Source organism: Macaca thibetana, chromosome 5 (assembly GCF_024542745.1).
Source record: "Macaca thibetana thibetana isolate TM-01 chromosome 5, ASM2454274v1, whole genome shotgun sequence".
Classification (NCBI taxonomy): Eukaryota; Metazoa; Chordata; class Mammalia; order Primates; family Cercopithecidae; genus Macaca; species Macaca thibetana.
This window is the reverse complement of record NC_065582.1, coordinates 7189688-7205482: the sequence shown is the minus strand read 5'-3', so window position 1 is coordinate 7205482 and position 15795 is coordinate 7189688.

Genomic DNA, 15795 nt, shown 5'->3' with positions numbered 1-15795 from the left:
AGAAGGGCAGCACCTGAATATAAGCACCTCAAATCAGGACCAGTCCTCAAGCGCTTGAAAAGATGAGGAGAGGAGCTGGAGGTTACAATGAGCTGTGATCGCACCACTGCACTCCAGCCTGAGCGACACGAGACCCTGTCTCTTAAAAAAAAAGAAAAAAAATTTTAATGAAAGAATGCCCTTGATGCTTTTCCTATTCGTGCCCATTCTTCACTCTGTTCACCATCTTTTCTTTCTCCTTTTGCCCCGGGCTACTCCTGAATGCAGTTGTTTCTCTCGCCTGCTGACAGCAAATCAGCTGTCCGAGGTGCTTTTGGAAAGGAGGGATCCAAGAGAGGAAGCCGGAAGGCACTGATCCACATCGTGTTCTGTCTGGGCAAAACCACCCAGGTGGTGCTCACAGCTGCTCGCTTGCTGTTGTACAGAGGAGGACAAGGTCCACCTGGACCAAGAACTGCCACCACCCACCTGGCAGGGGTGGGGGGTATCATTTGAGCTCTAGTCGAGTGGGGTGAGTCTGCCCCCTGGGAAGCCTCAAAGGGCAACATATTAAGATCTCACCCCTTTCATAGAGATCCAAATTTCATCCCACTTTCCTTCAAGGAGTGATCTGATTCCAGCATCCCAGTCCACAAAATGCATCCCATTCCAGAAGCTGGAGGTGGAAGGGACTTACAGAAATGTGAGTTGTCCAAGGTCACAGAAGTGCCTCAAGTTAAGGTGAGCAGAGATTCCCTTGAGCTAGTACCCTCCACTACGTCACAGCCTCCTCATAATGCTACCCGGGCAGGTACCGCAGATACTCCTTACCGTCCCCCTTCCCACGGACACTCGATCTTTCCAAAACTGCCATCATTTATAGCCAGGACTAGCATTTTTCATTCTATAACCTGATGACTTATATTATGTCAGGTTATGTCCCCCGGACACTAAACAAAACAGATGCCTTGAGTGCCCCTCTGCTTGCCAGTATTTCTAGCTCCTCACGGCTCTACTGTATAGATAAGCAAGTTTGACTGGCCATCATTTCCAAAACAAAGACCATTGAGCTGTTTACCTAGGTTTTCCACAAGTTTTTCATTTGGCTTTGAACACCCTACCAGACCCATGGAAAAAAATAAATAAAAATGAGTGATAAGTCATTATCGCCCATTTTAACCACAGAGTTAAGCCAGAGTACCAAAGAGGTACTGATAAGCCATTTGAATTTTCGACCTTCTCATTTAAGCCACATAATGAATGTCCTCCCTTTGCCAGACTTCTCATTTGCTATTTACCACCCTGCAGGCAATGGTCTCTCGATGTTAGTTAATTACTAATAACTTTTAGGTAAATTGAGTAAACCTTTTCATTTACGAACCGACTTAGAATCCTGCCGTGGAGGAATACAGGCTTCCTAGAGTCCTGTGGATGGAGAATTTACTATCAACCCATTCTAAGCCTAGAGTAACATCATTATTCAGTTTAGAGTTAATGGGTTCCTCAAAGCAAATTTAATAAATCCTTCTGGGATCTAAGCTCAGGAAAATTAAAATTAGAAGCATAAATTGTGACTTTTAGGGCAAGAGACTGACTTGGTACCAGTCCCGGTGCTTACAGGGTGAATTGTGAGCTAGGCTTAGCAGGCCCTGGCCACAGGCATTCATCCTGTATTATACAGGGAAATCTCGTTCTTCTACCTGTGTGCAGAGATTTCCTGAATTCCACCCACAGCGGCCATTTCTCTATGGCATAGCTCACCGCACACAACTGACAGGATTTACAAGTGGTCCGCTGCGTCAGAATGAATTCTTTAAAATTTTCACAAGTTAACTCTATCAATGGGGTGTGCGGGGAGCATAAATGCCCAAGGAGTTAAAATGGCAAGTTCTCGGGCGTGACTGAAAGGCTGAAAATGGGGCGCTCAGTGGAAGTCGGTGAGGAGGCTCACCAGGCTCTCTTCAACCTGGAGTTCATATCGCACCGTGATTAATGACCGCGGGCTGGAGGATGCCCCGTCCCAGACCTTCCTCCCACACGAACACTAGGGAAAGTCTAGTCTGCCTGTTCCAGAGAATATTCTGCAAAAATCGTCCCAGAACTGTCTTTACATCCACGATGCGCTCTCTCCCTCCCTCCCTCCCTCCCTCCCTCCCTCCTTCTCTCCCTCCTTCTCTCTCTCTCTCCCCCCCTCCGTCCCCGACCCCGCCCCCTCTCCTTTAAGGCCTGGAAGGAAAGCCACAGGGCTCCCTCGGTGGGCCAGGGGGACGTCGATGACTCAGGATCTCAAAAGGACCTACAGTCAGTCTGTCATCCCCAGTTTCTTCATTTATTGACAAAAGGTTACAAACAAGCAGATTGTAAAATATCCTTATTCAGCTATGATATGATTTCCAAGCTAAAAAAAAAAAAATCAAGCCTGGCGTTTAACTTCAGTCTGGAGCATTGACAGGTGACAGGTCACTGCAGAACACAGAGGCGACCCAAGACAGAGAACGGGAAGTAGTGAGGAGAAGACAACACCCTTCCCTGAGTCCTCCCTCAGCTGGGGCTTCCCTCTGGCCTTCCCCTGGGGTTCCCGGAACTCTGGCTTCTGCGGACGTGGAAAAGCCGTCCCAACATCCGGCGGCCCCGTGGGCAGGGATCCCGGGACGCCCCCTCCTGCAGACCCCGCAGCCCCTGCAGCCCCCAGCGGGCCCCGGGCCGGCCCTGCAGGGGACGGCGGCACTTTCAGGAAGGGCTCCGGCGCCCCCTAGTGACGCGCGGCCGTGGTAGGGAACGTCCTGGACGCCAAAGGGGTAGCTCCCGGGCCAGAAGCCCAAGGGAAAGCGAAGGGAAGGCGCCGCCGCCCGCCACTCGCCACCCCAACCGCGGCGGGGCCGGCTGTCTGACCCTCTCTTCCCCACCTCTGCTCTGCCCCCCGAGTTTCACACTTAAAGCGGAGACTTCCGCTTCAGCACCGCCTCACCGAGGCCTGGGCCCTGCCAAAGTGGCTGGGGTAAGATCTCCCTGCACGTCGAGCAGACACTGCCAAGCCGCGTTGCTCTCACTCACAGATCCAAACAAGGCCCTTCCTCCCAGGACCTGTCCTCGGGCTATCTGAGTTCTGCAGCCCCCTGAAAACCGTGATTTCTGAACTATCACATTGTTTCCCTTTTACTTTTCATGTTCACAGTCCTGTCGCTGGGAAGAATGTCCCAGAAGAACGGATCACTTAAATTCAGAGTGGCATTTTTATTTCTCAGGGAGCTGGGCTCTCACGGAACGTGCTAGAGTGACAGCCTGGAGGAGCGAAAGCCGCCCCACCCCCGCTTCCCCGCAGCTCCCCAGCCGCCTCGGCCTGGCCTCCCTGCGGCAGTGACATCCGGTCTCCCTCCTCTACCCAAGCCTGCGGCAGCCACGAAAGCCACCGCGACGCAAAATTGGGGAGGGATTCAACCTTTTGCCCCTGGGCTGTCACCCAAAGAAGCCAACGGATGCTAATCTTATGTCGCAGCCTGTTTGCTGGTGTCCTGCCTTCAGAAACAGGCCCTGCGTGCAGCCCGTTGGCATTTTGGGAGGCCAATAAATAGCCCATTTTCCTACCCAGGTTCTTGCTGAAATGAGAAAGAAGGCCAGAGATGGCTCAGGAAAGCCAAAACATCACCCAGATAAAGACAGGGTTGGGATGCAGCAGGCACAGCTGCATGTGAAATCCCAAAGGGCCACTTACGGGACGCCAAGATCAGCCAGGCGCCGGCAGCAGTGACCGGATGACATGACGGGAGGCTCCCTGAGCCGGAGCCTGGCGCGCGCCCAGCTCATTCCTCCCCACTCACCAGGAGGGCAAAGCGCTCCCCGGCCCACTGGGAGCCGGGATGACCGGGAGGCCAGGAGTGAGATATCTCTCTTTCTCTCTCTCTCTCTGTCTCTCTCTGTCTCACACACACACACTCTCTCTCTCTCACACACACACACTCTCTCTCTCTCTCACACACACACTCTCTCTCTCTCTCACACACACACACACTCTCTCTCTCTCTCACACACACACTCTCTCTCTCTCTCTCACACACTCTCTCTCTCTCTCTCACACACACACTCTCTCTCTCTCTCTCACACACTCTCTCTCTCTCTCTCACACACACACACTCTCTCTCTCTCTCACACACACACACTCTCTCTCTCTCTCTCACACACACACACTCTCTCTCTCTCTCTCACACACACACACTCTCTCTCTCTGTCTCACACACACACACTCTCTCTCTCTCTCTCACACACACACACTCTGTCTCTCTCTGTCTCTCTCACACACACACTGTCTCTCTCTCTCTCACACACACTCTCTCTCTCTCACACACATACTGTCTCTTTCTCTCTCACATTCTCTCTCTCTCTCACACACACACACTCTCTCTCTCTCTCACACACACACACTCTCTCTCTCTCTCTCTCACTGTCACTCTCTCTCTCTCTCTCTCTCTCTCTCACACACACACACTCTCTCTCTCTCTCTCTCACACACACACACTCTCTCTCTCTCTCACACACACACACACTCTCTCTCTCTCACACACACACACTCTCTCTCTCTCTCTCACACACACACACTCTCTCTCTCTCTCACACACACACACTCTCTCTCTCTCTCACACACACACTCTCTCTCTCTCTCTCACACACACACTCTCTCTCTCTCTCTCACACACACACACTCTCTCTCTCTGTCTCACACACACACACTCTCTCTCTGTCTCTCTCTCTGTCTCTCTCTCTCTGTCTCTCTCTGTCTCACACACACACTCTCTGTCTCTCTCTCTCTGTCTCTCTCTGTCTCTCTCACACACACATACTGTCTCTTTCTCTCTCACATTCTCTGTCTCTCTCTCACACACACACACTCTCTCTCTGTCTCTCTCTCTCTGTCTCTCTCTGTCTCTCTCTCTCACACACACACTCTCTCTCTCTCTCTCACTCTGTCTGTCTCTCTCACACACACACTCTCTCTCTCTCTCTCACTCTGTCTGTCTCTCTCTCACACACACACACAACACACAACACACACGCATCACCACAGAGGCTGTGGCACTAGGAGCAATATTGCACCAGGTCTCCAGCCCCGGGTTTGCCAGACGCTGTCCCCACGGCCTGCGGCCTTCAGCCAGGTTGCTTCCCGCCCTGGGCCTCTGCCAAAGCCAGAGACGGGGGCTCTCCACCGGCAGCAGTGAGCGCCTCGCCTGCTGTGACAACTCTGGCTCCGGGGCTGCTGGGGAACCCAGTCCTAAACACAAGGTCTTGGGTCGTAAGCACAGGCTGGCAGCCCCGGATCGGGAGGCCCCGTGCATACATCCGCTCCCGGCCTGAGTCCCTCGCCCTGGCTCCCACCCTGCCTCCCATGGCGCTGCCTGGGAGAGGCGCGGGGAGCCGGGCTCTGGCCTTTTCTAAGGCGGCTGCTGCCCGTTCCTCTCGTGCCTGTTAGGACGCGGACGGCAGGCTCGCCGGGCTCTTGTAAATCAAACGGAAACAGGACTCTCCTCGCCACCACTCAGGCTCTTTCTGCGGCCTCTGCCAATTAGTGCTCCAGTTAATCACACTTAGCAACTCCCTGGAGAGGCAGCGAAGCCGGGAGGAGCCCGGCGCGGGAGGCCCCCTCTCAGGCCGGCTCTGCCGAGACTGAGACGGCCACTGGACTCTGCGCCTCGGTTTCCCCATCTTTACAGTGGACCCAGACCTTGGCCCCCAGCCGCCCGGTGCCAAGATGCTGCGTGTGTGTGCACACACGTGCATGCATCTCTGTACACATGTGTGCGTGTGCACCTGTATGTGTGTATGTGTGTGTGAGGTGCATATGTGTGGAGTGTGTGCGTGTGTGTGTGGACCTGTGTACGTAATGTGTGTGCACATGCATGAATACATGCATGTGAGTGTGCACGTGTGTGTTTGCATATGTGTGTGTATGTGTGTGGATATGTGTAAGAAATATGTGTGCATGTGTGTGTATGCATGTGAGTGTGCACGTATGTGTATGTGTGTGCGTATGTGTGTGCACGTGTGCATGTGAGGCGTGCATGTGTGAACCTGTGTACATATGTGTGGACCTGTGTAGACACGTGTGGACCTGTGTACATACGTGTGGACCTGTGTACGTAACGTGTGTGCACGTGTGTACATGTGAACATGCATGTATGTGTGTTTGTGCATGTGTGTGCACGTGTGCATGTGGGGAGTGTGCATGTGTGGATGTGTGTACATAACGTGTGTGCACATGTGTGAGTGTATGCATAAGTGTGCACGTATGTGTACTGTGTGTGTGTGCTCGTGCTATGTGGGTGTGTGCGTGTGCACACGTGTGCATGTGTGTGCGTGCATGTGTGTTTATGTGTATGTGTGTGGTGGAGAGAAAAAGCTAAAAGAGCTCATGGTGATAAGGCTACCACCCAGACGTCTTTCACCATCTCCTGAGAAAGTCCCTGAGCTGCCGGGAACCCCAGCCACAAAGCTCAGCCAGGTGAGGAGGCCCCGGGAAGGGAAGGGGATTGCTCTCCCTGCAGCCCCCACCCACCAGGGAGGGAAGTGGTGAGCAGGGCTCCCTGGCACGTCCTCACACTTCCTGCAGGACAGAGCTTAGTGGCTGCCCTGTTTCCACCCCAGAGCTCACTGCTCGCCGTTTGAAGATGATGCAGTCTGACTCTCGGGTGTGAATATTTATAACCACACAGGAAATGACATGGAGCACAGCCACCTGCAAACACAGCCCTGCCAGCATCCTGGGCTTTGCCTTGCTCCAGAAAAGGAAACTCGAGGAGGAAGGAAGTGGGCAGAGGAGACAGCACAGGGTCCCTGGGTCCACACCTAATGGCGCCCAATGTTGTCCCCCTTTTTCTGGCAACCTTAAAGGCCAGAGTTGGACTGAACCTCAAGGTCATGCCTCACCAGTTCTCCCTCCTGGGCCCTGCCTGGTGTGGGGCAGCATCAGACCTCACTGGTCATCACCACATTCAAGACCCTGGCCATGAGGATGCCCAAAATGGTGGCCCCCTGAAAACCAGCCAAGTCCAGTGCCAAGGCAGGTGAAAGGATTCTGCCTCACAGTAAAATCCACCCTGTATTGGTGGTGTCACCCTGCCATTTCATAGTACCCCAGACAAGGATCCTTTCTACTTCTGCCCACAATTACTTGTGAGAGTCAGGGCCATGACCCAACCCTGAGTCTGTCACCATCTCCACACCTTCCCAGGGACCCTGGGCAGGGACCGGTGGGATGCAGGCAGAGCAGCAGCATCCCTGAGAGGGCCCTCCAGGGGGAGTGCTGCTTACTTTACACCCTCACCATACACACTCACACTCGCACCATACACCACACACCATCACCACACACACATTTACACATAAACACACACCACATACACACCACACAAACACACACCACATACACACACACCAGACACACACCACACACACCATCACATACACACCACATACAGACACACACTCTCACCACACAACACACACACCCTCACAACACACACACATCACTACACACACCTCCTCACCACACACATACACCACACAAACACACATAAACCCCACACAAATACACACAACACACACACACACCACATACACACACCCCCTCACCACACACACACCAACACATACCATCACCACACACACCATACAAACACACACACCACACACATATGCTATCACAACACACATACCCTCACCACACACACCACACACACAACACACACACATACCATCACCACACACACACACCCTCACCACATACATACCACGCACACACACCAGCACCACACACACACCACACACAAATACACTCACCATGCACACACCCTATCACCACACACACCACACACCCTCACCACACATACACACCCCACACATACACACTCACCACACATACACACCCCACACATACTCACCACACACACACACTGTATTAGTTTGTTCTCATATTGCTATAAGGAAATACCCGAGACTGGGTAATTTATAAAAGAAAGAGGCTTAATTGACTCACAGTTCCACATGGCTGCAGAGGCCTCAGAAAACTTAAAATCAAGGTGGAAAGGGAAGAGGCACATTTGACATGGCGACAGGAGAGAGAGAGAGTGTGTGTGCATAGGAGGAACTGTCCAACACTTATAAAACCATCAGGTCTTGTGAGAACTCACTCACTATCATGAGAACAGCATGGGGGAAACCACCCCTGTGTCCAATCAACTCCCACCAGGTCCCTCCCTCAGCACCTGGGGATTGTGGGGATTACAATTCAAGATGAGATTTGAATGAGGACACAGAGCCAAACCATGTCATTCCACCCCTGGCCTCTCCAAAATCTCATGTTCTCACATTTCAAAACCAAGCATGCCTTCCCAATAGTCTTAACTCATTCCAGCATTAACTCAAAAGTCCAACTCCAAAGTCTCATCTGAGACAAGGCAAGTCCCTTCCGCCTATGACCCTGTAAAATCAAAAACAAGTTAGTTACTTCCCAGATACAATGGGGGTACAGACATGGGATAAATACATCCATTCCAAATTGGAGAAATTGCCCAGAATGAAGGGGCTACAGGCCCCATGTGAGTCTGAAATCTATGAGGGCAGTAAATCTTAAAGCTGTGAAATGATCTCCTTTGACTCCATGCCCCACATCCAGGTCACTCTGATGCAAAGGGTGGGCTTCTATGGCCTTGGGCAGCTCCGTCCCTGTGGCTCTGCAGGATACAGCCCCCTCTGGCTGCTTTCATGGGCTGGCACTGAGTGTCTGCAGTTTTTCCAGGTGCATACTGCAAGCTGTCAGAAGATCTACCATTCTGGGGTCTGGAGGATGGCAGCCCTCTACTCACAGCTCCTCTAGGCAATGCCCAGTGGGGACTCTGTGTGGAAGCTCTGGCCCCACATTTCACTTCTGCGCTACCCTAGCAGAGGTTCTCGATGAAGACTCTACCTGTGCAGCAAACTTCTGCCTGGACATCCAGGCATTTCCATACATCATATGAAATCTAGGTGGAGGTTCCCAAACCTCAATTCTTGATTTCTGTGCACCTTCAGGCCCAATACCACGTGTAAGCTGACAAGGCTTGAGGCTTGCACCCTTTGAAGCAGTGGCCTGAGCTGTACATTAGCCCCTTTTAGCCATAGCTGGGATGCAGGGCACCAAGTCCTGAGACTGCACAGAGCAGCAAGCCCAACCCACAAAACCATTTTTATCTCCTAGGTGTCCAGGCCTGTGATGGGAGGGGCTGCTGTGAAGACCTCTGACATGCCCTGGAGACATTTTCCCCATTGCCTTGGTGATTAACATTTGGCTTTTCATTACTTATGCAAGTTTCTGCAGCTAGCTTGAATTCTCCTCAGAAAATGTGTTTTTCTTTTCTATCACATCATCAGACTGCAAATTTTCCAAATTTTTATGCTCTGCTTCTCTTTTAAACATTAGCTCCAATTCCAAACCATCTCTTTGTGAATGTATACAACTGAATGCTTTTAAGAGCACCCAAGTCATATCTTGAGTGCTTTGCTGCTTAGAAATTTCTTCCACCAGATACCCTAAATCATCTCTCTCAAGTTCAAAGTTCTACATATCTCTAGGGCAGGGGCAAAATGCCACCAGTCTCTTTGCTAAAGCGTAACAAGAATCATCTTTATTCCAGTTCCCAATGAGTTCCTTATCTCCATCTGAGACCACCTCAGCCTGGATTTCATTGTCCATATCACTATCAGCATTTTGGTCAAAGCCATTCAACAAATCTCTAGGAAGTTCCAAACGTTCCCACATTTTCCTTCCTTCTTCTGAATCTTCCAAACTGTTGCAACCTCTGCCTGTTACCCAGTTCTAAAGTCACTTCCACATTTTTGGGTATCTTTATCGCAGCACCCCACTCTCTGTGGTACCAATTTACTGCATTAGTCCCTTTTCATACTGCTATAAAGTGTTGGCCGACTGGGTGCGGTGGCTCACGCTTGTAATCCCAGCACTTTGGGAGGCTGAGGTGGGCAGATCACAAGGTCAAGAGATCGAGACCATCCTGGAGAACATGGTGAAACCCTATCTCTACCAAAAATGCAAAAAGATTCGCCAGGCATGGTGGCGGACACCTGCAGTCCCAACTACTTGGGAAGCTGAGGCAGGAGAATGGTGTGAACCTGGGAGGTGGAGCTTGCAGTGAGCTGAGATCGCGCCACTGCACTCCAGCCTGGGTGACAGAGCGAGACTCCATCTCAAAAAAAAAAAAAAATGTTGGCCAAGATGGGGTAATTTATAAAGGAAAGAGGTTTAATTAACTTACAGTTCAGCATGGCTGGGAGGCCTCAAGACACTTATAATCATGGCAGAAGGGGATGGGGAAGCAAGGTACCTTCTTCACAGGGTGGCCGGAACGAGAAGTGCCAAAGCCCCTTATAAAACCAGCAGATCTCTTGAGAGCTCACTCACTATCATGAGAACAGCATGGTGGGGGAAGGAGAAAACCACCCCCATGATCCAATTACTTCCTATCAGGTCCTGCCCTCAACACACGGTGATTATGGGAATTACAATTCAAGGTGAGATTTGGGCAGGGACACAGCCAAACCATATCACACACTCACCACACACACCACAGAGACACACACACCCTCACCACACACATCACAGAGACACACACACCCTCACCACACACACCCTACACACATCTCACCACACACATCACAGAGACACACAACCCTCACCACACACACCCTACACACATCTCACCACACACACTACAGAGACACACACACCCTCACCACACACACCACAGAGACACACACACCCTCACCACACACATCACAGAGACACACACACCCTCACCACACACACCCTACACACATCTCACCACACACACTACAGAGACACACACACCCTCACCACACACACCACAGAGACACACACACCCTCACCACACACATCACAGAGACACACACACCCTCACCACACACACCCTACACACATCTCACCACACACACTACAGAGACACACAACCCTCACCACACACACCCTACACACATCTCACCACACACACTACAGAGACACACACACCCTCACCACACACACCACAGAGACACACACACCCTCACCACACACATCACAGAGACACACACACCCTCACCACACACACCCTACACACATCTCACCACACACACTACAGAGACACACACACCCTCACCACACACATCACAGAGACACACACACCCTCACCACACACACACCACAGAGACACACACACCCTCACCACACACACACACAGAGACACACACACCCTCACACACACTACACACATCTCACCACACACACATCACAGAGACACACACACCCTCACCACACACACCCTACACACATCTCACCACACACACTACAGAGACACACACACCCTCACCACACACACCACAGAGACACACACACCCTCACCACACACATCACAGAGACACACACACCCTCACCACACACACCCTACACACATCTCACCACACACACTACAGAGACACACACACCCTCACCACACACACCACAGAGACACACACACCCTCACCACACACATCACAGAGACACACACACCCTCACCACACACACCCTACACACATCTCACCACACACACTACAGAGACACACAACCCTCACCACACACACCCTACACACATCTCACCACACACACTACAGAGACACACACACCCTCACCACACACACCACAGAGACACACACACCCTCACCACACACATCACAGAGACACACACACCCTCACCACACACACCCTACACACATCTCACCACACACACCACAGAGACACACACACCCTCACCACACACACCACAGAGACACACACACCCTCACCACACACATCACAGAGACACACACACCCTCACCACACACACCACAGAGACACACACACCCTCACCACACACACCCTACACACACCCTCACCACACACACCCTCACCACACATACCACAGACACACAGCCCCACCACACACATCACAGAGACACACACACCCTCACCACACACACCCTACACACATCTCACCACACACACTACAGAGACACACACACCCTCACCACACACACCACAGAGACACACACACATTCACCACACACACCACAGAGACACACACACCCTCACCACACACATCACAGAGACACACAACCCTCACCACACACACCACAGAGACACACACACCCTCACCACACACACCACAGAGACACACACACCCTCACCACACACACCACAGAGACACACCCTCACCACACACACCCTACACACATCTCACCACACACATCACAGAGACACACACACCCTCACCACACACATCACAGAGACACACACACCCTCACCACACACACCCTACACACATCTCACCACACACACCACAGAGACACACACACCCTCACCACACACACCACAGAGACACACACACCCTCACCACACACACCACAGAGACACACACACCCTCACCACACACACCACAGAGACACACACACATCTCACCACACATGCACACTCAGCACACCATCACACACACACATTTCTGCCTGACTATAGCAAGGCAACTACTTGCTGCCCCTGCCCCTCAGTTTCCTCCGTGTTTAATGTTCTCCCCTCCCCCATCCCCCACACTTGCCTGGGAGGGCCTGAGTGAGAGGCAGCAGAGCCAGCGCCCTGCACTGCTGCTAAGGAAGCATCTGTGTCCAGGGTGGGCTAGGGCCGGGTGGGAAAGCCGGCTCCTCAGAGCACTGGGTCACTCACGATGTCCCTGGTCAGGGGTTCTCTGGGGTCCAGTTCCTGGGACCACCATGGAGGGCTTTGCAAGCGAGGAGACGCTCGGGACTGGCTGTCAGGAGGGTGGTGGAGGAAGGGGCCTCTCCCCCAGAGGAAGCGCTGGGGCAACTCCTGGAGCCCGCTGTGCCATCACCCATCACCCATTACCATCCCTGGGCACCTCCACCACGGGGCCAGGACGCCAGAGGGACCCCACAGGGCGCCAAGTCTAAGATCCTGTGAGACCCCCGTCCATGGTCTGCTACTAGTTTTTAACTGTGGATCACTTTGTCAATGAAATGTCACAAGAGGGCAAAGCAGACACAGGCCTAGCTGCCCAGATGGAAGCAGGAGTGGGGGTCAGACCGCCCAACCTGTCGGCCCCCAAGTCTATGAGCAGCAGTCACACCTGAGCATGCGCCTGTGAGAGTCACCGAGGAAGGTGCCAGAAAAAATACCCCTGTCCTCCGAGATCCTGCGTCCGACTAAGAGGCGGACATAGATCCTTTGTCAGCAGAGCAGGGCTGGCTGTGAGCACAGAGTAGGGACCTCAGCACTACCTGGGGCTTCAGGCAGGCTTCCTGGAAGAGGTGAGGCTGCGCTGGGCTAGAAGGCTGAGCAGCAGTGCCCGCGTCAGGGTAGAAGGGAGGCTGAAGCTGCCCAGAGGGAGAGCTGGGGAGGTCACGGCCCGGGCTCCAGGGCCAAACTGCCTGGAGCTCCTCCCATCTTCTTCCCTTAGGAGCTGCATAGACTTGGACTAGTTACTCCACCTGTGACTCAATGTCCTTTTCTGTAAACGGGGCGTTGCGGCCCAGGGGCTGTGGTGAGATGACGCTGCTTAGAGCACATGGAGTGCTTGGAGCGGGGCCCTGAGCTCAGGGTGTGTGTGGCGTGGCTCCGGGCATTACTGGAGAGGTTGGTTCCAGGCTGCCTGAAGCCCGGCTTCGGCGGGTCACGGCCACGCTGAGGATGATTCCTCCCGGCCCTCAGCCCAGGTCAGCCCCAAGTCCATATGCAGGGGGCACACCTGTGCGGGGCACCAGCGAGGGCGCAGGGCCGCTCAAGCGTCCCCGGGGACGTCTCCGCAGTGCTGGTCCAGGGCAATCCCACAGGCCATGTTCTGGAATACTGACCCCTGGGCTTCCTGTGAGGCTCCACCGCCTCCCGCAGGTAAATGGTTTGCCCAGATCCATGGAGGGTGGGGAGCTCGGGCTGAAATCCTACTCAGATGACCCCAGAACCCATGTTCTTCCCACTCACCTTGTCGCTCCCATGCCGGGTATTCAAGACTCCAAGTCACTTCCAATGCCTGCCCCACTCGGTCTCCAGATCCTGATGTGCTGCACACAACATCCTCAAATCCAGCTGAGTGGAGTTTCTCCGATTTCCCAAGAAATCCCATCCCCTCCCATCCCTGCGCCTTTGCACGAAGCAAGTGTCTCTGGACTGGTGCCTGCTTCGTGGTGCCACGGCCTGTCTGGGCCTGGCGGGTGCACTTGTGTCTTGCCCAAGTCGCAAGCAAGTCCAGCTCCTTGGCACCCACCAGGCACTCAGTGCGGCCCAGGGGTGTGCTCTGAGCTCAGAAAGCCACTGCCCCATCCAGACAAGTGGCATCCTCAGTAGCTTCTGTTCTGCAAAACATCCAGAACCCTCCGGATCATTGGCCTTTATTTCAAAAACAAACCGAAAAAATTTTAAAGTCAGTCGTTTACGGTGTAGAAAGAAACGTTTTAAATTATTGAAGAGCTATTTAGCGGTTCAAAGTGAAGCCCATAGCAAGTGATGGGTGACTGTGCTGCCCACGGGCCACTGCAAGCTGGGTGTGAGGAGCCTGCCCAGACCCAGGACAGAGCCCAGACCCCAGGGTCCATCCACCTCCATCCACGCCGGGGCTTCTCTGCTGGGCCTGCGGCTTCACCCTCAGGGGAGGCGTCTCTCTCCTGGCAGACCACTCCCATTTTGCTCTGCCCTCTCCTTGTCGCTGTCTCCCGGCTGGCCCCATTAGGGAGCCGAAGTAGACTCTATTGTTCACAGAAATTGAATCATTTGACGTCTTTATTTTTTTTTTTAAGTTAGCAAATAAAAATGTTCTGTCTCTCTATGACTGGGCAACAGTGTGCACAGTACTGCCTGCTGGAAGCTTCTGAGGGCGTGGCTCACCTGAGACCGAACTCCCTCCCAGGCCCAGTGGGCTCCCTCGTGGCCCCAGGGCTCAGGATCCCCAGTCTCCCTTGCTGGTTCTCGTCTTCATTCATTCCCGCCAGGAGAGTGGTGGAGGAAAACGTCTCCCAGCAAAGGAGATGTCTGTGGCTCCTGGAGGCCTGCTGTGCCATCGCCCATCTCCATGCCTGGCATAGTGGGGGAAGGGAAACCTCTGCCCTCTGAAGCTTCGCTGAAAAATGAACTCACGGCCATGTGCAGTGGCTCACGCCTGTAATCCCAGCACTTTGGGGGGCTGAGGCGGGCAGATCACCTGAGGTCAGGAGTTCGAGACCAGCCTGACCAATACGGTGAAACCCCGTATCTACTAAAAATACAAAACTTTGCCAGGCATGGTGGAGTGCGCCTCACCTGTAATCCCAGCTACAAGGGAGGCTGAGCAGGAAAATCTCTTGAACTGGGAGGTGGAGGTTGCAGTGAGCCAAGATCGCGCCACTGCACTCCAGCCTGGGCAACAGAGTAAGACTCCATCTCAAAAGAAAAAAAAAGAAAAATGAACTCACATAAGGCAGAGTAATAGGAGAAAAGGCACACAAATGTATTTAATGTGTGTACACAGGAGCCTTCAGAATAAGACGCACAGATGAGGGGAAACTGTTTTATGCTTAGGTTCAACAAATTATGGACAGCAGTGTAGAAATATGACTAGACAAAAAGAGCTTGAGCTAATGTAGGAGACCGAGCGGGACACCAGCAAGGCCTTTCTGTCCAGATTCTTCTTGGCCTCTCTGGGCAGCCTCCTTTCTTCTGGGTGTGGGGCAGGGTCCTCTCTGGAATGGGGGTCTCATGATCCACAGTCCAACAAGGTGGGTTGGAGAGTT